This window comes from Polyergus mexicanus, unplaced genomic scaffold (assembly GCF_030449975.1).
Source record: "Polyergus mexicanus isolate NDT 795.1 unplaced genomic scaffold, iyPolMexi1.0 SCAF_15, whole genome shotgun sequence".
NCBI classification, from domain to species: Eukaryota; Metazoa; Arthropoda; class Insecta; order Hymenoptera; family Formicidae; genus Polyergus; species Polyergus mexicanus.
In genome coordinates this window covers 2,049,125-2,061,143 of record NW_027223335.1, presented here as the reverse complement: position 1 = coordinate 2,061,143, position 12,019 = coordinate 2,049,125, and the positions used below count along the sequence as shown (strand labels likewise).

Genomic DNA, 12,019 nt, shown 5'->3' with positions numbered 1-12,019 from the left:
GGCAGCGACGGGATAAACGGGCGGAGATCCCGGATTACGAAACGTTTTCATCGCTGACGCGAATTTCCTTCGTTTATCGGGAGCTCGTTAAAGAGGATCAACGGTAAATCGCATTCGGGCTTGACGGGGGATGACGGAGGCAGGCAAGTCCCCCCCCCCCTCCCCCCGGCTATCGCAGGATTCTCGCCGAAGAGCACGTCGCCGCACGAAACCGACAGCGCGTCGCGCGGGGTTCGCCATATATATATATATATATATATATATATATATATATATTGTATATATATATATTTTTTTTTCTCCTCTTTTTCGTCGGTCTTTAATAAATTACGCTCGAGCACGGAAGTACTACATGTCACCCATATTTTCGTGCGAAACACGCTCTGGCGTTTCGGGCAAGGCCGGTACCGTGCTCTCTCCGCGAAACAACAACGCCGCGGCGCGACGGGATGTTGCGCGAAATAACGTGCGAGACTCTAATACGTCTCGCAAATTGGATTCTGCGAAATGAAACAGAATTCGTGCCGTGTCGATCCTTTCACATTTTTCACAGTATCGGATGGTTCGTTTTCGCGAGAGCACTTTTAAGATTCTTAGAAACACGTGTTACATGTAACACAATTCTTTTAAATATATATATTATTTTTTAAATAATATATATTATTTTATATGTATATATATATATAATATATTATTTTAATATGATTCAATTTTATTATAGTAGCTCAGAACCGTAAATTGCTATAAATTAAATCTAAACGAAGCTTTTGATTTTTCTAGTCGTCTATCGCCTTCAATTCTAGAATAATTTTACGAAAGAATACTTATACACATTTTATTTTACGCGATTTTATATCGCAAACTTTTTGAACGTATCTTCGCTTATCGTCCGCGACTCTCGTTGGGATTGAATGTCGAGGGGAGTCCAATCCGTCGAAAAGCAGCGCACAATTCAAGGCCCGATGTTTGCCGGTCGGTGAGTTCGGCCTCAAGTGCCGCGCTCAATATCCGGCCACCATCGTTAACGACCGACCGAGCTATCCATCCCCCTGAATCCGTCGCGTTCAACATCGTCGCGGCTTCACAATGTTCGTTCGCGGCGCGGATAAACGCACCAATGACGTTCAGCCGAATCACCCCTGCCGACCGAAAATGCAGGCGTTGTCGACGTTTATGACCCGGCTCTATGGGCCGGTACAGCGTTAACACGCATAAATTTATACATATATATTTGGCGTCTAACTTAATAACCGGTTATCAAAAATTAATCGTTTGTGCGGCGAAATCAAAGCGGTAGAAACGAGAAGATTATATCGACCGTGAACATTTCACAGATCAGGTTACATCCTACATCTGTTATATGTCCTGTAAACGCGTGTTCGCAAGCACGGATGTCGCGCGGATGGATGTCCGTCGTGGATCGATACAATTACACCGCACCGGACTTGTCCGTCTTACGTATGGTTTACAGACGACAGAAGCTAGAGGCCCGTCGACTCTCTCTCTCTCTCTCTCTCTCTCTCTCTCTCTCTCTCTAACGTGGCTGTTCCTCCACGTCCACCGTCTTTCCTCCGCCTCCGGCGCGGCGGCGCGTTTCAGTTTCCGCTTCGCGGCGCGGAAGACGATCCTTTCGTCGATCGGTCCGTGAATGAGAAACGACGGCGGCGGCGGCGGTCGCGATGAAACACACGCGCGATCGAATTGCAAAAGCGCATCCTACGTGCCGGTCCTTTCAGCGTTTCCTCTTTCGAGTCACCGGATGTACGCGGAGCGAAATAAGAAATACGTTTTACCATTCGGATAAAATTGCGCCCCCTTTACATATTCTCCTGTACGTACGCGCGTTTCGTGTGTCTGAGAGCGACCGAATTACCCGATAAGAAAATGTCACCGCAGCAACGGGGTCGAAATTTCAAGTTCGACCTCGGTGCTTTCTTCCCCGTGACGTTTTAAATACGTTGGACAGAGGGGGTGGGTCGTAAAACTTTTAAGCCGCCCGATGAAATTACCGGGCGCACACGGCAAGTTTCTCGCGGGGGCGTCTCTCGTATACCGGGTCTGTTACGTCGTGTAATTTAAGAATGCACCGTCGTCGGCTCGACGGGGGTTTCGTCGCACGTATACGCGATATATATGTTCGTGCTAGACCGCAATTGACACCGTTCGTTCCCTTAACTCGCGTTAAGAGCGCGAGGGTATGTTCGCGTCATATACGTAGGAGCTGGCCTCTGAAATTACGCAAATTTTTTTTCCCCTTATACCTGCCGTAATTTTCAATTGTATAGGAATCTGTTATCGTAGAACGGAAGGAAGCGGTAAAATCGAAAAAGCAGAGAATGACAGATAATAATATTTAACGCTTCTTGTTAAAAATAATTATACGACGCGAATTTGAACGACATATTAATTATTTTTAAATTAACGTTTCGATTTACGAATTCTTACTCTATCTTGTCGATTGTTATCTCGAGGATATCCGAGACTGCGATAACTCATGCATAATATATACGTACGGACGTTACCCCTGTTGCGTATAATTCTTATCGTATAATTTTCCATACATATTTTTTCCATATTTAAATTTACGGAAAACATTTCGCAATGTGCAACCTGGACACGAGTCGCTGATATATTAAACTAAAAAAGAGTTTGGCAAAACGCAAAGATATCGGTATCCGATGCCGATCGCGCGTACAGAAAGCTCTCCGCTCCGAAGTTACGCTCACGCTTTTCTGGCTTGTTTATTTTTCACGTTTAATCGAGTAGATTTCTCGGCCCGTGCCGGAACGCAAGGAAATTTATGGTGCTCGCGCGTCCCGCGACGGTCGAAAAAAGAACCTAGGTGGACGGAAAGGGAGAGAGGGTGCGAGAAACAAGAGCGAAAAAAAAAATGATTTTACGGGAGAACTCTCTCGGTTGGCGCGACCGAAACTCGATAACGGATGCTGCTGCTGCTGCTGGCTTCGATCTCCGATCGAGCCCCTACATCCTCCTCGTCCACCCCCGCGAAAACAAGCGTATCTAGGCCGATGATTCGCGTTCCACGCTCCACTTTCCGACGCCAACCACGTATCCGACGTATTAACGATTATTAACGATTTATCCTCGCGCCGCTCTCGCGCATAACGATAACAATTCATAGTAATTCATTCGCGATGACGCGAGCCATATATTCGTTAGCACACCAACCACCGCACCGGAGTGTATTTCACTCTAAAGAGTGTCGACGACTTTTATCCGCGCGATATGGCGCCGGCGGATTAACATGTTTTTGTCTCGTGCGTTTCCTCGTATTTATCACAGTTATCAACTTTTGTGGGTCACTTTTTTTTTTTTTTTTTTTTCCTGTTTCCGATCGCTATATCTCGTCGCAGTTTTAGCTGTCTCAAAGAGCTTGAAAAAGTCTAAAAATTCTAAACATTTATACATATTATATTCATATTTATTACAATTATATTTCTTGACGTCTAAAGAAAATGATCGTGTGCAATGAAAGTGAAAAATAAAATTTTAAAAATATTTTATTTATTGATTGAGGCTTTCGGGATATTTTATTATTAAAATATTGATAGGGCTAAAATGATCTTTAAAGGTTAATATTCTCTTTCTTGCGTTACAATCTTCATTATTTTAATAATCACGCGAATAAAACATATGTATTTTTATATAAATTTATATTATATACTTTATATTGATTTTTTTTAATTTACTTATTTATTTAAGAGCGTCTCTGTACGCACTATCGAAGTTTGTTCATTAACCGTATAAAGCAACTGCACGTTTAAAGCTAATTTTTTTTTTTTACATGTGGTAAATAAAGAGTTGTAGGAGTACTTTTCGCGCGACACCCTCTGCACTTTCGGTAGAATGCCCTTTGCATTTCGGTTGCATTAACTGTACCAGTTGACGCTGCGCATTTCGTTGGTTTATACCGGCGATCGTTATCGACGCGCGCAATGTTGGCCGAATACCGCGCTCCGACGCTAATCTCGTGACCGAGATCAATCGCGACGGATACATCATCGGGCGCTCGAGTTATTTTTATTGTACGAGCGGCGGGCGCGAAAACGCAACGGTCATGTCGCATCGAACTTGGGAAAAAAAAAAGAACGAATTCAATTTTCGATTATTATACGCAAGGTACGCGCGTTTCTTTTTTTGGTTTTTTTATTTTATTTTATTGTACATCTGTTTTTATTTTGCAAATAAATGCAACAAACACGATACGCGTCTCTATGCAAAAATTCCACTGAAAAAACATCTCAGAGTTTATATATGTGTATAGATATTTTTTTTATTTAGTTGTTTTAAATAAATATCAAAAGACGTTGGCCAATACATTATGTCGTTTACGGTAAGATTGTCAGATTGCTCGATACACGAAGAGATCAGATATATACATATATTCTAGCAGTTAGAGGATTTAATCTATTTACGGTGTAAAAATTAATTTACGCTGTCGATAATTTTTAATAAAAACACGCGAGCCGTGCTTTCTGATAAACGCACAAGAGTGGTCGCATCTCGATGTGCACGGGTATCTTTCACATATATTGTCATCGATATACCGCCGTGCGCCGCGCAAAAAATATATTTACTCGCGCTTCGGGATGAGGAAAAAAAAAAAACACGCACAAAGTCGATACGCGCGCTCGCGAAATTAATATTCATGTAATCAAAGTGCAGCGCCGCTAATTGCGTTGCCCTTTGACATCATTTTCGCTTTCGAGCTTCGTTTCCGTCTAAAAGCGAATTTATGGGGGCAAATATGCCTTCCTTCCCGGCTTTCCCTACCTTTTTGATCACAGACTGATAATTGAAATGGTTTTTTCTGCAAATCCACGGGGAGACGCCTTTGCCATCCATGCATTCTAACTGATGAGTCTCGCTGCGACGCTACCGCGGAAATAGTTGGCCCAGATTCAGCTCGGACTTGGTCCGCTCGACTCGATTATTAATTTTCCTTTAGACGGGCTGAAAGGATTTGGCTCTTTATCTCGTTCTCCCTCCCATCTCTTCGTTCTTTTCCTTCTCCCGAGTGCTTTCGTTCTCTCTACGTTCACTGTCCGTTTGTTTGGCGATATCTCTATTTAATTTTCCCAAATGCTTGTGAGAAAATGCATCGTATACAAGCGGAGAGAGATGGAGAAGGATTTGCAAGATATTGCGCATTGAAAATTTCAATTTTTAAGAGCGATATTATTATGCAAAAGTTATGTGAGCGATGGAAGACGTTGGCAAATACATTGTATACGACTAAAAATTCTGTCGAAGATTATTCAAATTTGTTATACTAGCTAGGATAGAAAGAAAATAATACTTTTTTTTTATCACGCGTATAAATTGGCAGTGTATTGGTTAGGTTATCGATAAAACTATATTTGGAAGCTCGACTCGAATCGATTAATGAACGATATTAAGCGACGAAGATGAAATAAGAAACGGGTACTTACTATGTTTTTTGCACGTGAAAACGAAACGTCGTCGCCGATAATAACGTCGCTGCGTGGCTAATAATTTTTCCCGTATAAAGGAGATTTACGAGCGACTTAAAGTGTGCTGTAAATGTCGATAAGCTTTCTATTGCGACGGCGAGGAATGCCTCGTTGTTTGCCAGTGTTGGTCGTTTCCGCGCCATACTTTTCGCGCAATTATAAAGTTATGTAATATCTACAATATTGCCGTAAATTCTTAAGTAATTTATTATATACCATGATTATCAGCAATGCGGTTGTCCGAAGGCCCTTTCAATTTTATCTTTTTTTCATTTACTCGTATATATTCCAGGTCAAATTCAAAATTATACTTTCTCTTCGCAAATATTTAATAACATGTTGCTTCTCTTTGCAATTCTTCAATTTCTAATATTAATATCTCTGATAATCTCTGATATCTCTAATAAATGGAAATTATAATCCTGTCAATAATTCAAAGGTCTAAAATCTGGGCATGCTTAAATGTATAACTTTATCCATAAATAGGATTTGCGAGAAATTATCATTTTTTTTTTTTTTTTTTTTTTTTTTTAAATTAATAAATATATCTTTGATATTCTGTTTTAATATGGAAGATAGAATAAATATAGAGCACTCGGTAAAATTTATTATCGCATATTTTGAAACGAAAATATCTATATAAATGAAAAACGACTCGCGCAACTTTCCGAAATAATAATTTATCGTGCAGATGTAAAAAGGTGCGCGGATATGTGAGCGGCCGATTTAGTGGGAAGCTAAATGGAGTATGCGAATTAAGCATTGTTATTAAACCGCATCGCGTAAGACAATCGTGACACTTAACCCAATTGCGTTGGCGCGTACAGCGCGATCTGAACAATTAATAGCAGTTAATTAAGAAGGGACAGCACCCTCCCGCTAGCTTAAACTAGCTAGCTAAGGGGTTAATCGCGAGCTTGTTGTAAATAGTTGACTGCCGGCGCTTATAATCGCGATTATTCACCGTTTTCCTTGTTGCGCAAGTGGCGTTTATCGATCCGTGATACCTTCGTTTTATCCTATAAGTGTGCGTATATTATAGTAGTCGATGATTATTGATCGTTCGATAACAAGCTTTAATTATGCCAACCAATTATTAGCAATGAATCAGAAAGAGAGAGAGAGAGAGAGAGAGAGTTTGATAGTATTTATTATACTGTCTATAGAATAAATATTTTCTGAACACAGCTGACGCGTACGCGCGCGCGCACGTGGTTGTTACCTCTCTGGCGAGGCTTTTTAAGGATAACTACCGCGTAACAGATGCTGCGCGATAAATCACAATCATCTCTCTGCAATGTCAGTCGTTGTTTAAGACCCGGATTAATTAACTCGCACGCGGATTATATGTAAAGGTTCGACCATGTTAAACGGCAGTTCGCAAGTTATTCACAAGTATAAATTCCACGGCTGCATGTGTGTCTGCATCGTTAATCCGCCGACTTTTTTTTTATCTCGGCTTTATTTTCTCGTTTAGAGCAAACTTAATGACAATTCGCGGGAAATCGGCCTCTCGAGACTCTTACACCGATCTCCCCCGATTTCAACCATCCTCCTTTTCGCGCGCACCCTCGCACACTTCTCTTCTCAGAGACAGAGGGCGATCACGGAAACCGCTACAAAGGGCTAATTTGCTTGAGCCTTAATAACATTATCGCGGAAACGAGATGCGCGATGATGGAGCACGGTGCCCGTGCGTGTATATGTATTTATATCGACGCGAATCTCTATCGTAATTTTGCCTGCCATGCAAATCGAACCTTTTTTTATCTTTTTTTGGTCATCTTGTAATTCTCTTCTTTGTTCTTATCGGTTGTCTTATTCGACGAAATTTTCTCAAGCGTGTTCGTTATATGCGTTTTCTCAGCACGTTTTCGTTTCTCTCGTTATTAAGAACTCGGTATTCAAATATTTATTTTCTGTAGCTTACATCGTAAACATTTGGTGTGGTTAAATCGAGTTTTTTTACTAATTACAGAGCATATTTAAGCAGATTCAATTGTGCGCATAGTGCTTCTTTTGCCGATTTTTAAATTACTACAAAAATCTGCTCATTAATCCATTAATTTACTATATTGCATACTTATTATATATCATGATTTTATTTTCAACTATGTTAGTTGTCTCTAATCCTGTAATCTTGATTTTAATCAGAATTTATTTGCACTGTTGTTATTTCTGGTTCTTTCCCTTTTTCTCTTTCTCTCTACTATTACTGTATTTAATATTACCGTACTTATGTTATTGTTATGAAGAGATTTCAATCTATTAGAACATGAAATACATTCTTTCTATTCTATTCTTGGGTCGCTTTAAAGGAATTTGTTTTCTTTTAATATTTAAAAAAAAAATGCACGGACTTGAATATACAAGTCTCTTTATGTGGAAACTTAAGAATTTTCGCAAAGGTTTAAGAATTTCTCTGCCGCTGCGTTCAATTGCGCTTACCGAAGGAGCATAGAGCGGAAGGCATCGCCGGTGAGTGCCCCCTTTAACAGCTGATCTCCGCAGACGAGATAACACGTGGAAAAAAAAGTACATTTCAAAGCAGTGCGATATTCTCGGGCCTTTATGCTGTGCACATAGTACCTGATAATCGCCAAGTACTTCACCGAAACACGATAGCGCCGTTGCCGCAACCGTAGTCGCGATAACAAATATTATTATATATTAGCGCAAAGGATAAGAGCGATCGATATGTATAACGTTTATCACGCTAGTAGTAACATACTTCACATATGTCGCTACATATTTTCTTGACACGTTCAACGGCTAAGATTATGTAGATGCAGAAGACACGCATTTAAATATGATATTTTGAATATATCTAGTCTGAATAGCTCAAGATGAAACATTTCAGTGATATCGAGTGAGAAATGAAATTGGACAGAAATTGAATTTTAAATATTTGCTAGTCAGAGCTATATTTATTTGTTTCAATTCATTAAAAGCGAATTATCGCTTGAAATAAGAGCGAAACTTTAATTTCCATATGGAAAAGTGACGAGTAAAAAGAGTATTTTTATCGAAATTTAAAAAAATGAAATATTTCTCGTGGTTTTTGACGCGACATGTAGACGATAGGATACACGAAGAAGAATTATTTTGATACATTATCATGCTCTCATTTCAAATGCATATTTTAATATTTTGAATTCTAAATTCTAAATTTTCTTTCAATGATGTTTTGTCTTGATGTTTTTGTGAGTCAAATATTCGCACTGAAAAAGATTAAAATATATCGTTCGAACATTCCCGCCATTTTTTTTTTGCCCCCCCAGCTATAGGTCGATATCAGAGATGACAGACTAAGAATTTTTATTATTTTTGAAAAGATTTTTATAATCTCATTTAATTGAATACAGAAACATTTAATATCAAAGGTTAAAAAGTCGATTAAAAAGTGATTAATCGAGAAATAAATGAAAAATGTAGCGATATATTTGAATAAAAGAGAGAGGTTCGATTAAATAATAATATAACTCTGTGTAGAAATGGAAATTGATTAAATAACAATATGGATCTAGTATATTATAGAAAAAATACATTCTGTATTGGATTTCTATATAATTAAACGGAGCGAAAGTAGTGTGATGCAAATTTGAATTGGTATGCAATCTGCGTGAAATTGAAATCGAGGCACGCTTCTCTCGACATTGCGGAGGAAGCGAGGTGAATAGCATCGAGCGCTCCTCAATGGTCCTCCCTCGCCCCGATACAATACGACGGTAATTATACGCCGGCAAATAGTTTCGTGTCATAATCGCCATCGAAATCAGGACGTTCTCCGTTTCGCAGGCGACAATATGCTGCGCGTCTTTGGAAATATTCGACAACGTCGTGGAAGTTTTCATTATCAATTTGCTCGTACTTTTCAATCTACTCGTCCGGATCCTCGCGTAATTGCGATTTTAAATCGACTGTAAAAGCGGGAAATACACGTATTCGTGCACGATCTGGCGAAATAATTTTCCGCGAAAACAATCGGTCGCCGCGCCCTAGTCACGCGCGCGCCCAGGAATTTGTTTTCACGAGGCGGTATAAAAGCCCAGGCGGAAAAATTGCTCCCTGAAATTACCATATTTATCGGACTATTAGCCAGGCTATTATCGCGACGGAGACGGTACGGGGCGGCGCGAGGCGCGCTTTTAGCGGCTCGCCAAAGTTTTCATTGTCAATTTTCGGCCACGCGCGACGACCCGATTCTTGGCGCGCGCGCGACATTCGCCGGGTTGTTAATCCGACTGTTCGCGAACTCGATTACAAACTTGGCCGATCTCGCGCGCGCGCGCGCGCGCACCCGTAAATAGGTCGGAGAGATTTTCCCTAGGATCTCAATTACGATCGCATGCTCTGCGCATTACGCGCTTTCGAAGATACATTAGCCAACGGGCTGATAAATGCACGGTGAAGCGCGTTGGGAGCTGCATCGCCTCGTTTATCAGACATGAGATATTTATTAGATCTTTATCGAACGATCAATATGTTGGGATGTGTCCAACGCGATCGTTAGTTTCTCATTATCAGCGCACTGTGATTCGTCGAAATTGCCGTATACAGCCGTTACTAATGCGATCGTTGAGCCGGAAGTTAGTTGATTTGAGGACGGATTTGAATGCGCGAGTGAAAATGGCGGAAGCCATTAAGAACAATTTATTCGACAATTATGTATTTCAAGAATGTCTTTTCGGAGCATGATAGGAGTGCATTTACTTGGAAAGTAATAATAGAGCGAAGTAATATAAGTAATCATCTTTAAATGCACGTATATAAGCGCTTATCGCGCTGTTCACTCGTAGACGATTATCTTGCACGCGGTTCCGCGAAAATTCCTAATTCCGATCCTAATCTCGCAATATCCTGTTCATATATCTGCGCTATTAATCTAATCGCATCATTTCGTGAAGAAATAAAGTGGGTCGAAGCAATTGTCTAACAATAAGTAGCGGAACGTTGTTGCGATTTCTTTCGGCATGAATGCCCGATGCGGCACCTGACTCGGATTAAAAGATATCGCATAAGCGCTATTTTAATTTGGCAGAAAAATCCAGGATCGATTCTTCCTCGACGTAAATTTGCGAGAAGGCTTAATCTATCTTCTTTATTCGTCTTTTGATTAATTAACGACGTGGAAATATTTTTCAATCGGGAATTGTTAATCTCTGTCTGTAAAGAGCGTATTCAAGGTACGCCTATCCTTTCTCCATGACTTTTCGCAAAAATCGCGACCATCAATCTTCATCTTTTCGTCGATTACTAATCCACCGTTTCCGCCGCAATATCCGGCAAATTGGGTCGCCGTTCGGTTCTCCCGCGGCTTTCATTTGCATCTGATATCAAAGGTCCATGCACCCACGGAATTTATTTTCGAGATCGCGATAAAAATACAGGCCACAGGAAGATACACACGGTGGCGAAAAATTGCGCAGAGTTAAAGGGTTAAAGTACCACCGCCTCGTTCGGTATCGCCGTATCCTGCTCGCGTTCATCGCAACCGTCTCTCTCCGCGCGCCCATCATGGACGCTCAAAGCCGGCAGGTCGAACATTTCTGTTGACCCGTTGTTCCATGCCACTGAGGCAATGAAACGAGAAACAATTCGATGAGCTTCCCCTCTCATCTCTTCTCCTTTTCATCTTCGTTGTACCGGTCCCATGACTTCACGCCGTGTAAAAAAATCATCGTTTGTATCGATGAATCGCGCTTTTTTCTCTCTTTCTCTTCTGCGCGCCAATCCCTCTACGCGAAGTGGAACGGTTTATGAAATGTCCATTATTGATTATTTGTAATCGACGAGGCAACCGAAATTTCCAACGTGCATTGTATGCGTGTGTATCGGCATTGCGGTAGTACGCGTTCGATATTTCACGTTCGTGTCCAAATGTTCAGATGAACGAAAATTGATCGCTGCAAGTTTATATTTTCTACTTAAATTTTTTTTTTTTTTTTTAATAATAATAATATAAAACCTCGAGATAAAACGAAAGAAATGAAAATTAAGCCTCGTGAGAATTGTCTTAATTTTATTAAACTTTCCGCTTTAAACTTTAGCTATTTTGATTTAAGATTATGACACACGATAATTATTCTATAAGGTATGCAAAGTTAGCATACTATAAAGTTTAATGACGAAGAGATACCGTAACATCTTCAATGTGTATTTTCCATGTTTTATTATTGAAATTAAATTTCATTGTTTTTTACATGTTTAAATCCTGTAAATTTTTATCTCATATTTTCGCGATATCGAGAGTAATTATTTAAACAGAATATTAAATAGTATGATAAAACCTTTGCAAAAATATCATCAATATTGCGTATTGAATATCGATCGGATATTATATGAATATCTAATCTCGCGTGGAATTTTCGAAAAATTACTAGACAGACCCGTTTAACATAAATGAGGAAACGTCTGGCACTCGAAATGAAGTAGGCCTCATTCAGGTACGGAAGAGAGTGGGCGGGAGATAAGAATGATCGTATCTTCTTGACAATCGCAGTTCATTGCCGTCACGTAAACAA

At 40.1% G+C, this 12,019-nt stretch overlaps 1 protein-coding gene across 5 annotated transcripts in view; it reads left to right on the top strand.

Moving 5' to 3' along the window:
* Sema1a (semaphorin 1a) overlaps positions 1–12,019 on the top strand; it is a 210,009-nt gene that overhangs the window by 101,961 nt on the left and 96,029 nt on the right. The window lies entirely within an intron of this gene.